At 40.9% G+C, this 14,182-nt stretch overlaps 2 protein-coding genes and 1 non-coding gene across 5 annotated transcripts in view; 2 read left to right on the top strand and 1 right to left on the bottom strand.

Annotated features, from left to right (window-relative positions):
- Nucleotides 1-14,182, bottom strand: part of LOC126568604 (elongin-C) — a 589,072-nt gene that overhangs the window by 88,615 nt on the left and 486,275 nt on the right. The gene's annotated exons all lie outside the window — the stretch shown is intronic.
- The window catches only part of LOC126568008 (mini-chromosome maintenance complex-binding protein), a 232,355-nt gene that overhangs the window by 92,592 nt on the left and 125,581 nt on the right, over nucleotides 1-14,182 (top strand). The window lies entirely within an intron of this gene.
- On the top strand, nucleotides 12,017-12,123 carry LOC126560136 (U6 spliceosomal RNA). Its single transcript, XR_007607055.1, has one exon. It is a non-coding gene; the product is annotated as a U6 spliceosomal RNA (small nuclear RNA).

Here is a 14,182-nt window from a genome sequence, read left to right as displayed (position 1 = left end):
TCCGACAGGATCCTGATGAGGCATGAGTATGGTATTCTCAACACATGCTTCAACCATCGTATCCTTTCAGTTTTGACTACCGTCAGGATATTCTCAGTGTCAAACAGCTCAGCTAGCTAGCTTCTCCACACCTCCTGCTCTAACACTCACCACCAAAGATAGTCTTTAGCCTCTGGCGTTAAAAAATGGCGTCTATTGGAATGGCGTCTTTCGTCAGCTTAGTCTAGGACTCGTACACGTGGAGGACAACTGGACGTATCAGTGTGCGATATATCGTACATTTCGAGTGTTGATGGAGTCTTCTGGATTGCAGAAGATTGTGGAGCATTCGGATTTCGCTGCTTACGTTGTTATCCGTAGTAACGATCGTAGCAAGGCAGCAAAACTCATCTACCACCTCGAGATCATCCCCGTCAACTGATAATCTGTTTTCGAACTGGGTTCATTTACCTCTTATCTTCACAAGGCGTTGAGTTCCCTCATGTACCCAAGCTCTACATTAAGGTACGATGTCTGAAAAACTACGAAACTATTGAATGATTGAATCTTGCTTAAACACTTGCAAAAATGAAAGATCAGTCATCTGGAATTAAATTTAATGTGATTGGTATTACAATCAAATAAAATTTTATTTAGGAAACCCGGAAAACAAAATTCTTTTTTTTTTTCTTAAGAAAATCAGTGCAGTAATGAAATGGATACATTTACTTAGGACGTAGGACTGATGATCACACAAACAAAAAATCAACCTCACCCTACCTTTTTGCCATGGTTTGTTTTTTTTTTTTTCGGAAAACTAATTTTGCCACTTGCTAGCGTAAGCACAGCCATCCGTCCTGCTCATAGTAGGAGAAAACTTTTGGAAAAGACATTTCGGGTAGCACAACCTTCTGGTAGTAAGTAGGCAAAGTCCATATGAAGGTGAAATTGAATTTTAATACCTGTCAAGTGGTATAATTTTAATTAACTTGCTACTACTTCTCGGAACCGGTAAGATGTGTATGTGTGCATGAAAACGGACCGTACCGGTGAGTGTCAAATGCAGACATTTAATTTTCCTTATTAGCAGTGGGCAGGATGACACCTCAAAAACACCGGAGGTCAACTACCCTTATTGGTGCATTACTGCGGTGGTGAAGGTGGATCGCAATGGAGGACAGACATTCGTTACAAGGCTTGCAATTAAACGTGGCAGTTACATGGATAGTATAATACTATTCCGAAATTAAGTAGTCACATAGTAGATACGCGATGTTATCGTACTGTTTTAGTTCCTCAACTTTTATTGTGACTTTTTTCGCTTTAATGTGTTTGGATTTTAAAGCAAATTGTTTAACCAAAACCTTCCTAAACTTCCAACTGAAATGGAGAAGGAAAAGAAAAATATGCAAAAATTAAACGTCAATTCAAATACGTGGTGAGCATCTTAAGCCGTACAGATTTATTGTCCATTTGTGTTCCGAGTTTTGGGACTCGGTTTGGCAAAGTTTGCATTCCGGTGGTTACGCTTCCCAAACCTGGACGGCATGCATTCGCACTGCAATGGCTGCCCGTTGCTGCCCGCCCATTCACCCGTGTTCGTTCCGGTGGGCAGAAAGTTTTCCCAGACCCACCTTTGCAACTTGTTCCAAAGCCAGCGTATGTTTGTGGCCGACGGAACCCATAACCAAGGCCGTGGGCCAAGATGTTTCTGGAAGGCGCTCGCGTTCTGGAGCCACAAGGAATAGCGTCAAGATCAAGCGCAGTTCGAATCGTTACTCTTAGTTTGGAGGAAGAGAAGGAGGGAGAAGAAAACAGACAAAAAAAAAACCTGGCGTCAGCACATCATTGGTTGGGATGGGCTGAAAAGTTTGACTTACCAGCTTGGTTTGGCAGAAAGTTTATGAAACTATTTCATATGTTCGTTCTGTGGTTGTGGGTTGACTTGGTTACGTATGGGAAAATGCAACGTTGAGCGTCTTGTTTTAGCAAGGTCCGGCAAACAACGGTTAGGTTACGTGTGTGTGAGTGTGTGTTTATTATTGTGAAGAATCCTGTTGCGGCTCTTCATGATAGTACAAATTATTAGTATGACGTCATTGGCACACTTTAATGAGAGAAGTGTATGAAAAGAGAAGCTAAGTTTGTAAAATACACAAAAACTGTAATGAAAAACATTTCTTCACATAAGAACAAAAGGAAGATTCAGAACATTCTTAGCATAATTTCAGGCGTTATAGGAGTAAAATTAAAGCTTTGTTTTTTTATTAAACTGGGAAATTGGGTAGTCTAAAGGAAATGTGAGAATACTTTTTGTTTGCAGAAGCATTATTGGCCTGAAACCTAATTAAACAAAAGAAGAGTGTTGATCGTTTAACATGGAAAGACTTTTCCTTCTTGGCTTATCAACCGTAAAGGTTACGCCGGGCATCAAATGGCTTACTAGACTTGCCGATATTTGGATAGTCAGTCTTCACTATGGCGGAACGGTCCGGATGGGATTTGAGCCCCAGACCTGCCGTTTAAAGATTGGCGCCGATGTCGCTTATACCATCGGGCCGCCCCATAGAAAGACTAAAATAGAAAAATTGTAAACAGAGGTTCTCTATTTATTCCTTTAAAATTTTCTCCATTGAATTTAGTAACTACTCCCCGAAAATGCTGATATATTTGTGTTTATTGCTCAATGTAAATAAACATATTGATGAAAAAATTCACGCAGATTGTATAACTCTAGGTTTTTCGTTTCTTTTACTAAACATTGTAATAACTGTGCTCATATAATTAGGGAAAATTATAATTCCCTGCTTTTGAACTGACAAGATTAATTACAATTGAAAAAATATCCCACATGCTTTTTTATTTCTTTTAAAATTCTTAAAACGGTGAATCTGATGTTAATTTGCATATAATTCGGGTTTTTAACTCAATAGATTTTTTACAGCAATTTTAAAAACCATTCAGTAAACAATTGTGTGCAAATGCTACTCATTAAAAATTCATTTCGATGAAGATTTATATTATAACCCCTGAAATGCTGTGTCCTGGATTGTTAATGATTTCGATGCAAATTTGTGCAAATATGCAAAACATGATCAAAAACGGCGATGAGTGCTAAAATTCATTCCAAAAATTTATCTCAATCGCTCACACCCACTGAACGTGTACACTAACATGTTCCGCCATTGACATCGATTAAGTGGTTGATTATATTTCCATGCAAATTAAACGTAATGAATTCGATAAATTGAGACGTCCAGTGATTCACTTGAAACTTCAACAACTCAACCGAAGCTCGTTTGATGGAGAGATCTACTAATTAGGTATAACAATCAGCGGCTAGCAGTGTGGGCAAGAGAAAGCTTACAATTAAGCCGAACAGTAATCAACAGATGAAGTCAAGTGGGGAGCATTATTTAAATAAAAACTTCGTCACGGTTGATTTGTATGGGCGCATGAAGTCATAAATAAATAAAAAGGAAAGAATTTAGGAACGAACGCTGTGCGGTGCTGTGTGATTGAGGCAGAAACTTTCGTACCGAAAACCCTCCACCAATTCCTATTCCCAACCCACCGGCCGTGCCAATTGCCCGTAACAATCGACCGCAAGTTACGCGTTCTAATCCACGCCACACCACGCTTTGGTTGCAGGTACACGAAGAAGGCCTTGATGGCCTGCAAACTTTGTCCATTACTTGGTGTTTTAATTAATTGATGACCATGGCAAAGCCGATGGAAGCGTTCGGGCAAATGAAAAAGTTTGCGATTTAAGCCAAATGGTGGCGCCCGGGTTTGGTTTTACCGCAAACACAGGAAATTTCCAAAATTAGCGTGAAGGAAATTAGAAAACACAGGGAACCTTGTTGGAATAGAAATTGCGAAGTAGGGGAGATGTGTTAAGGGGAAGCAGAGGGTGCGCAGGCACTCCGTAGGCAATGAACGGTCGAATGTCGGGAGAGTGTTTTGTGATGATTTTAATTATGCAGCATAATGGATGAAGATTAATTTGAGAGGAGTGGAAATTGAATTAAAGCACGTGCCGTAATATAACGGAGCCAACTTAAAACCAATCAACATGTGAGCGGAAGGTAAGACGATAATTATTGAATCTTTGGTCAGGAAGCAATCGTTTGCGGTTCGGTTCGGGATTTAGACAAAGATGATATGTTGCTAGCTGCTTTAGGATGCATTTTACAATCTGTTGATGTGGATTGTAAATGATATGTTGATGTGTATGATATTATTAGCTTTTCGGTAAATGATTATTAGCGAAACGTTGCCAAAGACCTGGGCTGTTGTAGGATGTTCCACATTCTTTTTTTCTTCTTCTTAATTGAATGAAGTACTGGGCGTCTCCATCGCAAACGACTAGGCGCCTCCATTTGTCTCTAGTCTTTTAACATTCTGGTCTAAGATGTAGTTTTGAATGTCATGGGTGCACTGCTCTTATGGACACATAACCCTCCCATTGCTAGTTATTTAGTTCAGCGTACACTCTACTGAGTAATTGATTACTTTGTTAACTAGTAGACTAAAACGATTCCACAAAAGGTTTATTTTAAGGCCTGTCAAGATAAGATAAAATATATTTAATTACAGAGGATGCCTTAAATAAGAATAAGATTAAAAAGCTCTACCCAAACCTGCTGTTCAGCGCACGTATAAATAAATTCGAAACAATCACTAGGATTCACATTCTTTCGCTTTTGGGTGCACGATAAGAGTCCTTATTTGGGTCCGGTATTTGTTTTTTTCTTTTTCCTGCGGACTTTTCAATCACCGCGCCCTGCTTGAAAATAGATTTCAATTTCTGTCCTTCTCTCATCTACACCTCGTACCCGAAATCCTGATTTATATCTTCTTTATCACAACCGGCAAGGATGCGGAAGTCATAAACCTGCTGGAACTGGTGCCGACGGAGTATTCCATCGGGCTTGACATGGCACGCGTCCCGGTCAACGACACATCCGCCGCTGTGCCGTGCGGAAGAGTAATTTAATTTAAAATATTGTTGCGGTTTTTCTCACACCATCTCGCCTTCACGTATGTGGGGAGCTACCTGCCTTGCCTCCCTGCTGCCCGTAAAAGGCAAAAAATCCGGAGGAAAATTTATTCAGTAATCATCTCGCCTAGCGGAAGCGAAAGAGGATGTTCTTTTGTGCCCACCCCGTTCGCGTCCCCATTTTGTGGTCAGGTGCGAACCGGGCGGACTAGTTTTTCGACCGTGGATGAAACAACACCATGGGATAGTGAAAGAGGAAGGAGGGGGAGGGGGGTAGGGTTTTGGTGGGATGAAATTAACATTCATTACCCGTTGCCGTGTTAATGAGTTTTTCGCCCGAAAAATGTCATCGCGAGCAGGCGACGCTTCGACGTTGGTGGTGAGTTTTCGAAAAGAAGTTTTCAAACGGAGAAGTGGTGAAAAGAAAAAGGCATATTGACGAAGCGGCAACCTCGTTCGAGGCTGACCGAAATCGATGTGGAAAATAGTTTGCCGCTTTTACCGTCGCGTGCGCGTGTACCGAATGACAAATTGTAGCGCGCGCTCGTGCGAGCGAATCGATAGAAAAGCGAGTGCAATCAACAAGCTGCCCGAGTGCGTCGCGTATTGAGCGAACCATTTGTATGTAGTTTTGTATGGTTTGTCTGTTTTTTGTTGTTTTAATTTCTTCATTTAAAACGATACTATTCGCAAGGGGGAGGCATGCACTTATTATGCGATGAGTGTTACTCATTTTCGCCAGCCAGTATTTACTTATCAACCGACAGGGAGGGATGATGTGGTGAGGGTTGGAGAGAGCGATGCAATCCAAAGTGCTGAGTGCATCATAATTTTGTGAACCTGAACAGTTTGTTGCATTCTCTGCACGCTTATCTGGTTGTGTGTGTGGGTGTGTGTGTTCTGTGGTTTCCTCTCCTCTTACCAACGGGACAGTTTGCATGAGTGATTTTGCTTTCGTTTGTGGGTATAAAATTAGAAGAGCATACAGAGTTTTTGGGTATTTAATTAATTATCACTTCAATCGATACCACGACCATGCAGCTGGGGAACGATCATTAACATATTTGGGAAAATATTGAAGTATTTTTTTGTTATTTGAAGCAATACGTTGCAGCAAACGAATAAAATTTAACTAAGTTCAACGTACGATCGGTTGAAACAAAATTTGTTAATAGAAATGCCTAATACTATGTTTGAAGATATTGGTTTTATTATTTTAAAGTATGTTAAATGCGTTTATAGTTAGATTTATTAAAAGGTTACATTAAACACCTTTTTATTGATTTAGGGTCTTAATCATTTGTCATTTAAGCAAAGAACAAACAGAGCCCAAGGACGCGCCTTTGACCTTTTAATCGCAAAAAAATACTTCTTTTGCTTCTCCTCTTTGGCTTAACGATCTTTTGGCTTATACTATTCGTCAAAAGGCCTTATTATCATTCGCGATATCACCGGACATCCTCATAAACTAGGTACAAGCAACCATAAAAAACTTTGTCTAAATATTGCCTTTCAGTCAATCCGGAACAACCGCAGACCACAATATGTCGTTTTTAACCTGTTTCTTTCAATTTCAAAGTGTCACGAGTATCGCATTCCCTACGAAAGCTTCAAACTCCTTACGTCTTTGATCGCAAACTCTTTTCCTTCTTTTCTAATGCTGCAAAAGAGATCAAATGTATTAGTGTGTCTGCAATAAGTGTGAAGGCACGATGTGTCGATGCTTGCTACTCAGGATTTGTTGATTAAACTACCCAATTTATCTCATTTCAAGTCATATACATCGATAGAAGACAGTTGATTAAAAAATACGGTGAAAATTCAATCAATTTTATTTTTACAACAATTGTTTATTTGAAACAACTTAAAAACTAGTTTACAAAAGAAAAGTAGAGGGCATGTAGGGACGACGTACAGATTTTAAAAATAACATTAAGGGATATTTTCATCAATCACAGCATTGTGACTTTAAATAGGCAAGAGAATGGAAGGGAAGGTGAGGTTGTAGTTTGGGACGATGGGTTCCGCAGGCTGCATCAGTATTCTCCAAGCACTAGAGACCCCAGCGTACAGGGCATATTTGTGCTCCAGAGTCAGAGACTGGGAGCTGGGAGCAGATTGAGCTGAAGGAGCCCGATTCATCCTGTCGAGCAGCAGTCCTTGTGGTCCGTGATGTGCACCATCAAAAACAGTATCGAACATTGGTCTGATCCATCACCAATCCGAGGAAGGTGGAACTCCATAGTCTCTTTGTCTGGAAGTCTGGAAGGCAAATGAAGTCTACCATCATTTGCCGCAAACTTTTGGTTGAGACTGTAGGTACTGGATGGTATACGAGCTGCTGGATTACTGTTCGAAAGCACGGATACGTTGAGACAATGGAGCCTATATTCGAGGAATTCTCAGCAGCAGCTCAGGGAATTTAGGCATCCCTGTTCAGCCGATTCGCCAGCAACACTGTTGTGGTAAAGGTGGGAAGGTAAAGATTGAAACCACCTTGGTTGCGTGGAAGGGCCATTTGGGTCAATGGGATTCGAAAACACCTAGAACTGTCCCATAGGTAAGACCACACCGTCTTGGAGGCCTAATCGATGTCCATTGATCGTTCGCCACACACCGATGCAACAAACCAAAGCTTGCGGTGATCGTTGTAGTATTTGAAATGTCGAGAGCACCACACTTATGGCCAAAGAAGTGAAAGGACTGATTGCTGCCGTACTAGGAACCAGAAAAGTATGTAAGAAAAGCAGAGTATGTAATGTGCATAAGGAACACGCTCAAAAATCAAACGTCTGACGCACCCAAAATATGCTGTAGTTGAAAGTACAAACCAATCTAAAAAAAGCCTTTTTCCCATAGGTTTTTTTGCGATGAATGCCGCTTGGGGTGTATAATATTACAGCCTAAATATAAGCAAGTAATACTGAATAAGCAGTTTGAGTTACAGTACGGTAAGCAACGTACTGCAGTTACATCGAAATTATAAATATAGTCTGAAAACGATTTTATTGAGGAACAGATTAAGCTGCTACATTCGAATAGGTACTGGACGTGTGTTCCAAGAATACTATTAAATACCTAAATCAATTTCTGATCACATTCCTTTTCAAAACACCGCTTTTTAGAGGGTTCGTATGAAATAGACCATAAATATTATTTCTTTGAATGCTTATTTATTCTTATTTTAAGTATTTTACAGAAGTCACTCCAATTTCGATTGAACTTTTTTATTCATGACTGACGGTCTGGCGGTGATGCTCAACAGAAATTTACATCAATATGCTTTAAATGACAAATTCAACATTCATATTTTCATTACTCAGTCAACACTTTAGGCTTAAATGAGAACGTGGAATCAGGTCATTCAGCTTCCGTACTTGTGGCCGCCCGGAATGGAACTTCCCCATTACAGCAGCACAGGTAAAGCTGAAAGCGAAACGGGCATGTCCTGCGTGTACCAGGTGTATGCAACGTGTCGTGCGTGTTTGGAAACTCATGAATGCGCATTTCGTTGGCGTTGCTGGATGAAAGTTTTATCTCAACTTACAAGGAAACAATGGGACAGATGTCCAAAAACCTGTTGAACGAAGGACACACCTACTTTTGGGTGGGAATATTTCAGGACATCTTTTTTTTCTTCTGAACCTTACTTTGTAGAAGAGACAGCCGTTTATGGACGCTCCTACTCCGTTCCTACTGCGTATCGTTTTCCGGTGGTACGCATTTTCCGAAGCGTGCCGGATGGTGGAAGGTAAAATTGAAACTACGACTCTCGAAGAGGGGCTAGGTTAAACTTACACGAAAGTATGGTAGCGAAAGGAGGATCCTTTGATGGGGAAAATTAATTAAAAATGTTTCACTACGGTCTGCGACACCTCAAGTGGTGTAAAGCCTAGAGACAAATAGAAGTGTGTGCATCTGAGGTGAAATTAGCAGCGGAAACCAACTGTTGCCCCAAAAGACAAACACGTGTTGAAAGTTGGGAAACAAATGATGAATATAGAATCACATTTTGTGTTACGTGTTGCAGGTTCCTGTGCAAATGAAAATTGCAAACAATTTCCTTAAAATACCATTAAATACCGCACGATGATGCAGATTTGTCTTGTAAGCGTACATATATTATGAGAGCTGATTGAATATTACAAAGTTTGTGGCCTTATTTAGGAAAGTACTTTGAGAGTCTAGAAAACCGTCTAAAAATATGCAATTTGGGATTTTATATCCATTGAAGTGTATTGATGAATGCTTCAAAGAACGAAAGAAAGTAATAAAGATAAAACACCTTCTCCAGGTTTTGTTGCTTTAAAATGTAATGCAATTCTTACCTTTTAAAGTCGTCTATTCGTAGGAAAATCCCAAGCAAAATAATATTCAAAGCTTAGAACTCCAATCTCCGGATAGAGATTCATTTTCCACGTACCACACACTTGGTTCTCGCTTAATGATGACCATCGATATAATCGCAACCCATTAAATGGTTCGCCCCGCTTAGCATGCTGTTCCTGTGCCATCCTATGCTCCAAGACGAAAGTCTTATCCATATGGTTAGCCGTAAAGGAATGTCTTTCCCCGAGCAGGAGCCATCCTTTACCGAGCAGGATACAACGGTCCATCGTGAACGTCGTTTGAGATTTTCATAATGCTACCGTTGATCGTAGCGCCAGCGATAAGAACGACGTGCTACAATAGTTACGGTACACGATCATCGTGCAGGATGTGTAAGCGTCAGGAAACGGCTTCCCAGTATAAGCAACGCCAGAAGTCTGTATTTGGGTGAAGCAAGAGAGCATAATGAAAGGGGTCAAATATGAATACTTATTGGAATATTTTATGAGCAAAACAACAGAGCTAAATGGACATTTCTCCCATATCCTCTGCATCGGCTTGGCAAGGGACCGTCCTTGGGTGGGTGGATTTTTCCGGAAGGTCATTCCCAGTTCAATGGCCCCCTTTTTCCAGAGGGATGCAATGTGTGTCAACGGGTAATACGGTACGATACGTCCCGGTGGGACCACAATATGGACCGATAGCAACCGTTATCAGCTTGTAAGCGATGGGCTGCTTATCGGGCGGTGCGAGTGTTTTGCGAATTAATTTAAAAGACCTACGATATCTATTCTTAGCCCAGCTTGATGGGTTGACTTGATTGGATGTCACAAAAGAAACTAAATTTGAATGCATAATAATATTGGCATAAAGAGGATGAGAATTGGTTTAGATCATCTGGTAAATACGTTTGAATCAAATGATGCAAATGAATATTTAAATCCTAATTAATGTTTCAATTCTATTGTCACCAAAAAAAGGTCATAATAATGAAAACGATTTGTTTTTGAGGCATAAATAATTAACTTTTAGTAATATAGTAGCTCGTGAGCAATGCCTATTGCATATTTTTAGGCGCTTGAATAGTTTAAATCCTTACAGCTGTTCTGTTGTTCTTTAAAAGTTTAGGAAATCTTTGCACTTGATTTACTTTACCGCTTTTACCACTCAACCAATAATACCGACCCGCTGGAGAATATCCAACCTTCATAATGTAATGCAATCCACAACCAAACGATACCGCGAGAATTCGATTTGCATAGCGTTTAATAAGCTTCAGCAGCAGCAGCACTCTTAGCACAACGCAACGGAACTTCTTTCGATCCGTTGGGGGTTTTGCTCTCGTTGGTCATCGCTTCATCGTTATTGGAAAAGGAAGGTTTTCCTGATGCAGGTACGATTAGTTGGACCCAGTGGACTTCCTGTTGCATAGGACTCGCTTCGTACCGTTCGTTCCTGCAAACGAACTCCTTTTGATTGTTGATGCAACGGTACGATGCCTTTACGATTTGAAAGTACTCGATGGTGTGCTGCTTGAAAGAGAGAAGAATCGAGGATCTTACCCAATGAAAGCTGGGCGTTACCTACAGCAACGAAGGGTTCCGCTTTTCGATATCGTTCAAGCACCTGGCGTCTTTTGAAGTGTTTTGAGCTGGACGAACTGCTTTGAATTTGAAGGACGATTTTGTTTGCCATGCCACTGTAGCAAGTTTTAAATTTGTCAGCTGGAGAAAGAATGATAATAGTGTCTTTGAGCAGCTATTTGATATTCATCTACTGCATAGTATGGCAAATATTAAATATTCTTGCAACAACTTTTAGATATTGTAGGTTGCTTATTAAAAACCGAACAGAAAAGCCAAGAAGTCCCGGTCCCGGTTGTATATCGATGCTCAATGGTGTATGCACTATTAGAACGGATATATATTGTTATCAATGCAAATATCGAATCGAGCGCTGCAGCACGTACACAGATTTCGTATCGACGATTTAACGAGCACATCCCTGGGCATGCTAGACGGACGTTGATTCATTAGTTCCGTTCGGTTCAGTGGCGTTTTTATTGGATACTTCAAAAGCCGGCCCGAGTGCAATGGCTGAGCTTTGGCAGATCAAAGCAGGGGCAAGCATTGACCCCTGATTGATGTCGCATGGTTTAGTTGTAACTTTAAGCCGAAGCTCATGTGCATAACGTTTGCAACAATGATGAGATCAAAAGGAATAGTTAACGAATGGCTACATATTTTGTGTAATTATTTGCTGTTATCAAATGCGATGTATATGATCGTAATCGATTACAACAATTTTTGTACTAAAAAATACAGCTTGTTGTTACGCACAGCTTACGATACGAGGAATTTAAATTGCGTGTGGAGAGGAGTAATGAGGAGAATTCACTTCATCGATTGTTTAATGCATTATTTAGAAATGGACTTTATTGGTACATGATTATTGGGGCTAATTCAAATGAAATGTGTGTACTCGCTATTCGCAGAACTCACCAATATGATGCCAACATATTATTATCTAAAAGATTGATTACATTCGGTGCGGAAAATAGTATTAGGGAGAATTATTGGAACTGTGCTCTGTATGATGATCCCAATAAACTCATTAACTCTGTTTATTTTGTAAATAAAAAAAATGCTGATATTTAATTGCATGCTTTGAGGTTTTTGATTTTATAGTTTGATACAATTTTGAGGAGTCTTTACGTCGGCAAGACAAATTCTAGAATTGGAACGATGCAGAGAAGCTTAGCATGACCTTTGCGCAAGGATAAATAGAATCTTGGGGAGGCTGATCGCTTCATTCAATTTTTAATTAAATGTTGAAATTGAATGGTTTTGTTGATAGTTACTTTTCCATTTTGTTAGCGATGGATTTTTTTATATTTATAGGACTCAGTGGTCGTAGTTGCCGGATGTTTCGTTGCTTGTTTTCCCGTCATCCAGAAGCAGACTCCTATTCAAAGCACGGGTCTTTATCGTGAGGATCCTGCGCATGACCAGGGTTCATATCCCAATCCGGTATATCGCACCTTGAAGCTTTAGATGTGGCCTCTTGGTCTCTTCATGCTGACTTGTCGGTCATTTACTTTGACCGGTGATCATCACTCATACACTCATAGGTACAACTCGAATAAGACAGATAATCAGTAGGAGTTGAGGGAAGGGAGGAATGGGGATCACACCAAAACCAAAGATCGTTCTCAGGTAAGCCGCATCTCGGTCCCCCAGCAGGTCCCATATCGGAATATACGGCCACTTTCCAATGTCCTGAACTGCACCTAACAAGACGAATCGAGCAGCCTGGCACTCCAGACAAGACCATAGCAGCTAATCTATGCCTTGATATCCGAGCCCACAATCACATACTTTGGAGTCTACCTAAGCGCTGGAGATACGCACCCAATGCGAAATGTTTAGACCAAAGTCTCTTTCTAATAAATGCAAACAATCTCTTGATATGCCGTAGAACCAAGGATTCAAGGACTCTTGGCTAGTGATCGAATATGAAAACCTCCCGTGCAATGAACTTTTGGCGTAGCCTAAATGTAGGCAACTGGGTCAACAAAATTAGTCTGAAACACAAAGTCCAATAAAACTATATTCATTAACCAATAAAAAAGGGCGCATTGAAAATTCGTGAATCGTCATTTATGGAGCCGCCCAGTCAAAGGCTGATTGAGCTCCTGTAAAATTATTTCCCTTTATTTTCCGAGAGAGAATGAATAACCGCGTTAAAAGTAAGAAGTGCATACGAGTTGTCCATCTCTAGGTATCCGGAGCACACGTTCTCGCGCTAAACTATGGGATTGGGAAAAAATAATTGAACGTTTTATTTATCATACATAAGAACTAAGCAATTGTTTGTCTAGTTTTGAGCGTAGAACAACATCGAAGAATCCAAATCTTTGTGTGATATGGCATGATATATTGTAGATATTTTATAAAATAATGACTAACAATCGTACTATCCAACCGGTCCAACGCAATCCAGAAAGAAAACAACAATCCAAAATGAGAGAGATTGAGAGAGAGCGAACGCACACAAAAGTTCCAACCCATTCAAAAATAAACACCGGATTCCATGAATAAAATGAACGTTCCAATCCGCTCCGGTTCATCGCTTGCTTCATCCGCTCTCGCAACGCAATCTCGCTCTCTCTGGGGTGCGTGTGTGTTCATTCGGCTCGGGCTCCACATTTTTGCCATCCGATGCACACCCAGTGCGAAGGTTCAGTTTACCGATGAACGCCGACCAAAGCGCAAGGGGGCTTCGAGTGTCGGTTTCGAGTGCGTCGTGCGTGCGTGCGTGTGCCCCTAAACAATAAGCGTCGCGGAAGCGTGTGTGTCAGGTGTGTCGTGTGCGTGTGCGTGTTGTACCTCTGTAGGCTGCATCCGTCTAGCAGAAAGGTAAAATCTAGTTTTGCTAAATGAAGCGCGTGTTGTGCACGGTATTGATTCGATGCTGGCACAAAAGGCTTTAAAGAGGTGTGCGTGTGTGTGTGTGCGTGTAACAAAGCAGAAAGGAATGAAAGTAACAAGCGGCGGTACTGGAGTTGACATTCACAAATGCCGGTATGCGGTGAAGCATCATCTTCAGCCTCCTTTGCCGAGCGTAGTGTGCTTTGGTGTGCGTGCGAATGCGTGTGGTTTGTACGCAACTTCAAAGCGTCAAACGTCAATCTCTTGCGGCAACAATTAATCGGCGAACGGAGTACAAATGCACCAGCAAACCTTATTTGAGCGTAGCTTGGGCACTTTGGCACCCGAACGCCATGGCGCTCTTGATGCGTGTCTTTTTTGGGGCGTGTGTTTGTGTATGCGTGAGAAGCAGCTGGAGCCGGTTTTGCAGTCTTCTTGTACA

Source organism: Anopheles maculipalpis, chromosome 2RL, assembly GCF_943734695.1.
Source record: "Anopheles maculipalpis chromosome 2RL, idAnoMacuDA_375_x, whole genome shotgun sequence".
NCBI classification, from domain to species: domain Eukaryota; kingdom Metazoa; phylum Arthropoda; class Insecta; order Diptera; family Culicidae; genus Anopheles; species Anopheles maculipalpis.
The sequence above is the reverse complement of the archived record's forward strand: the minus strand, read 5'-3'. Positions and strand labels throughout refer to the sequence as shown.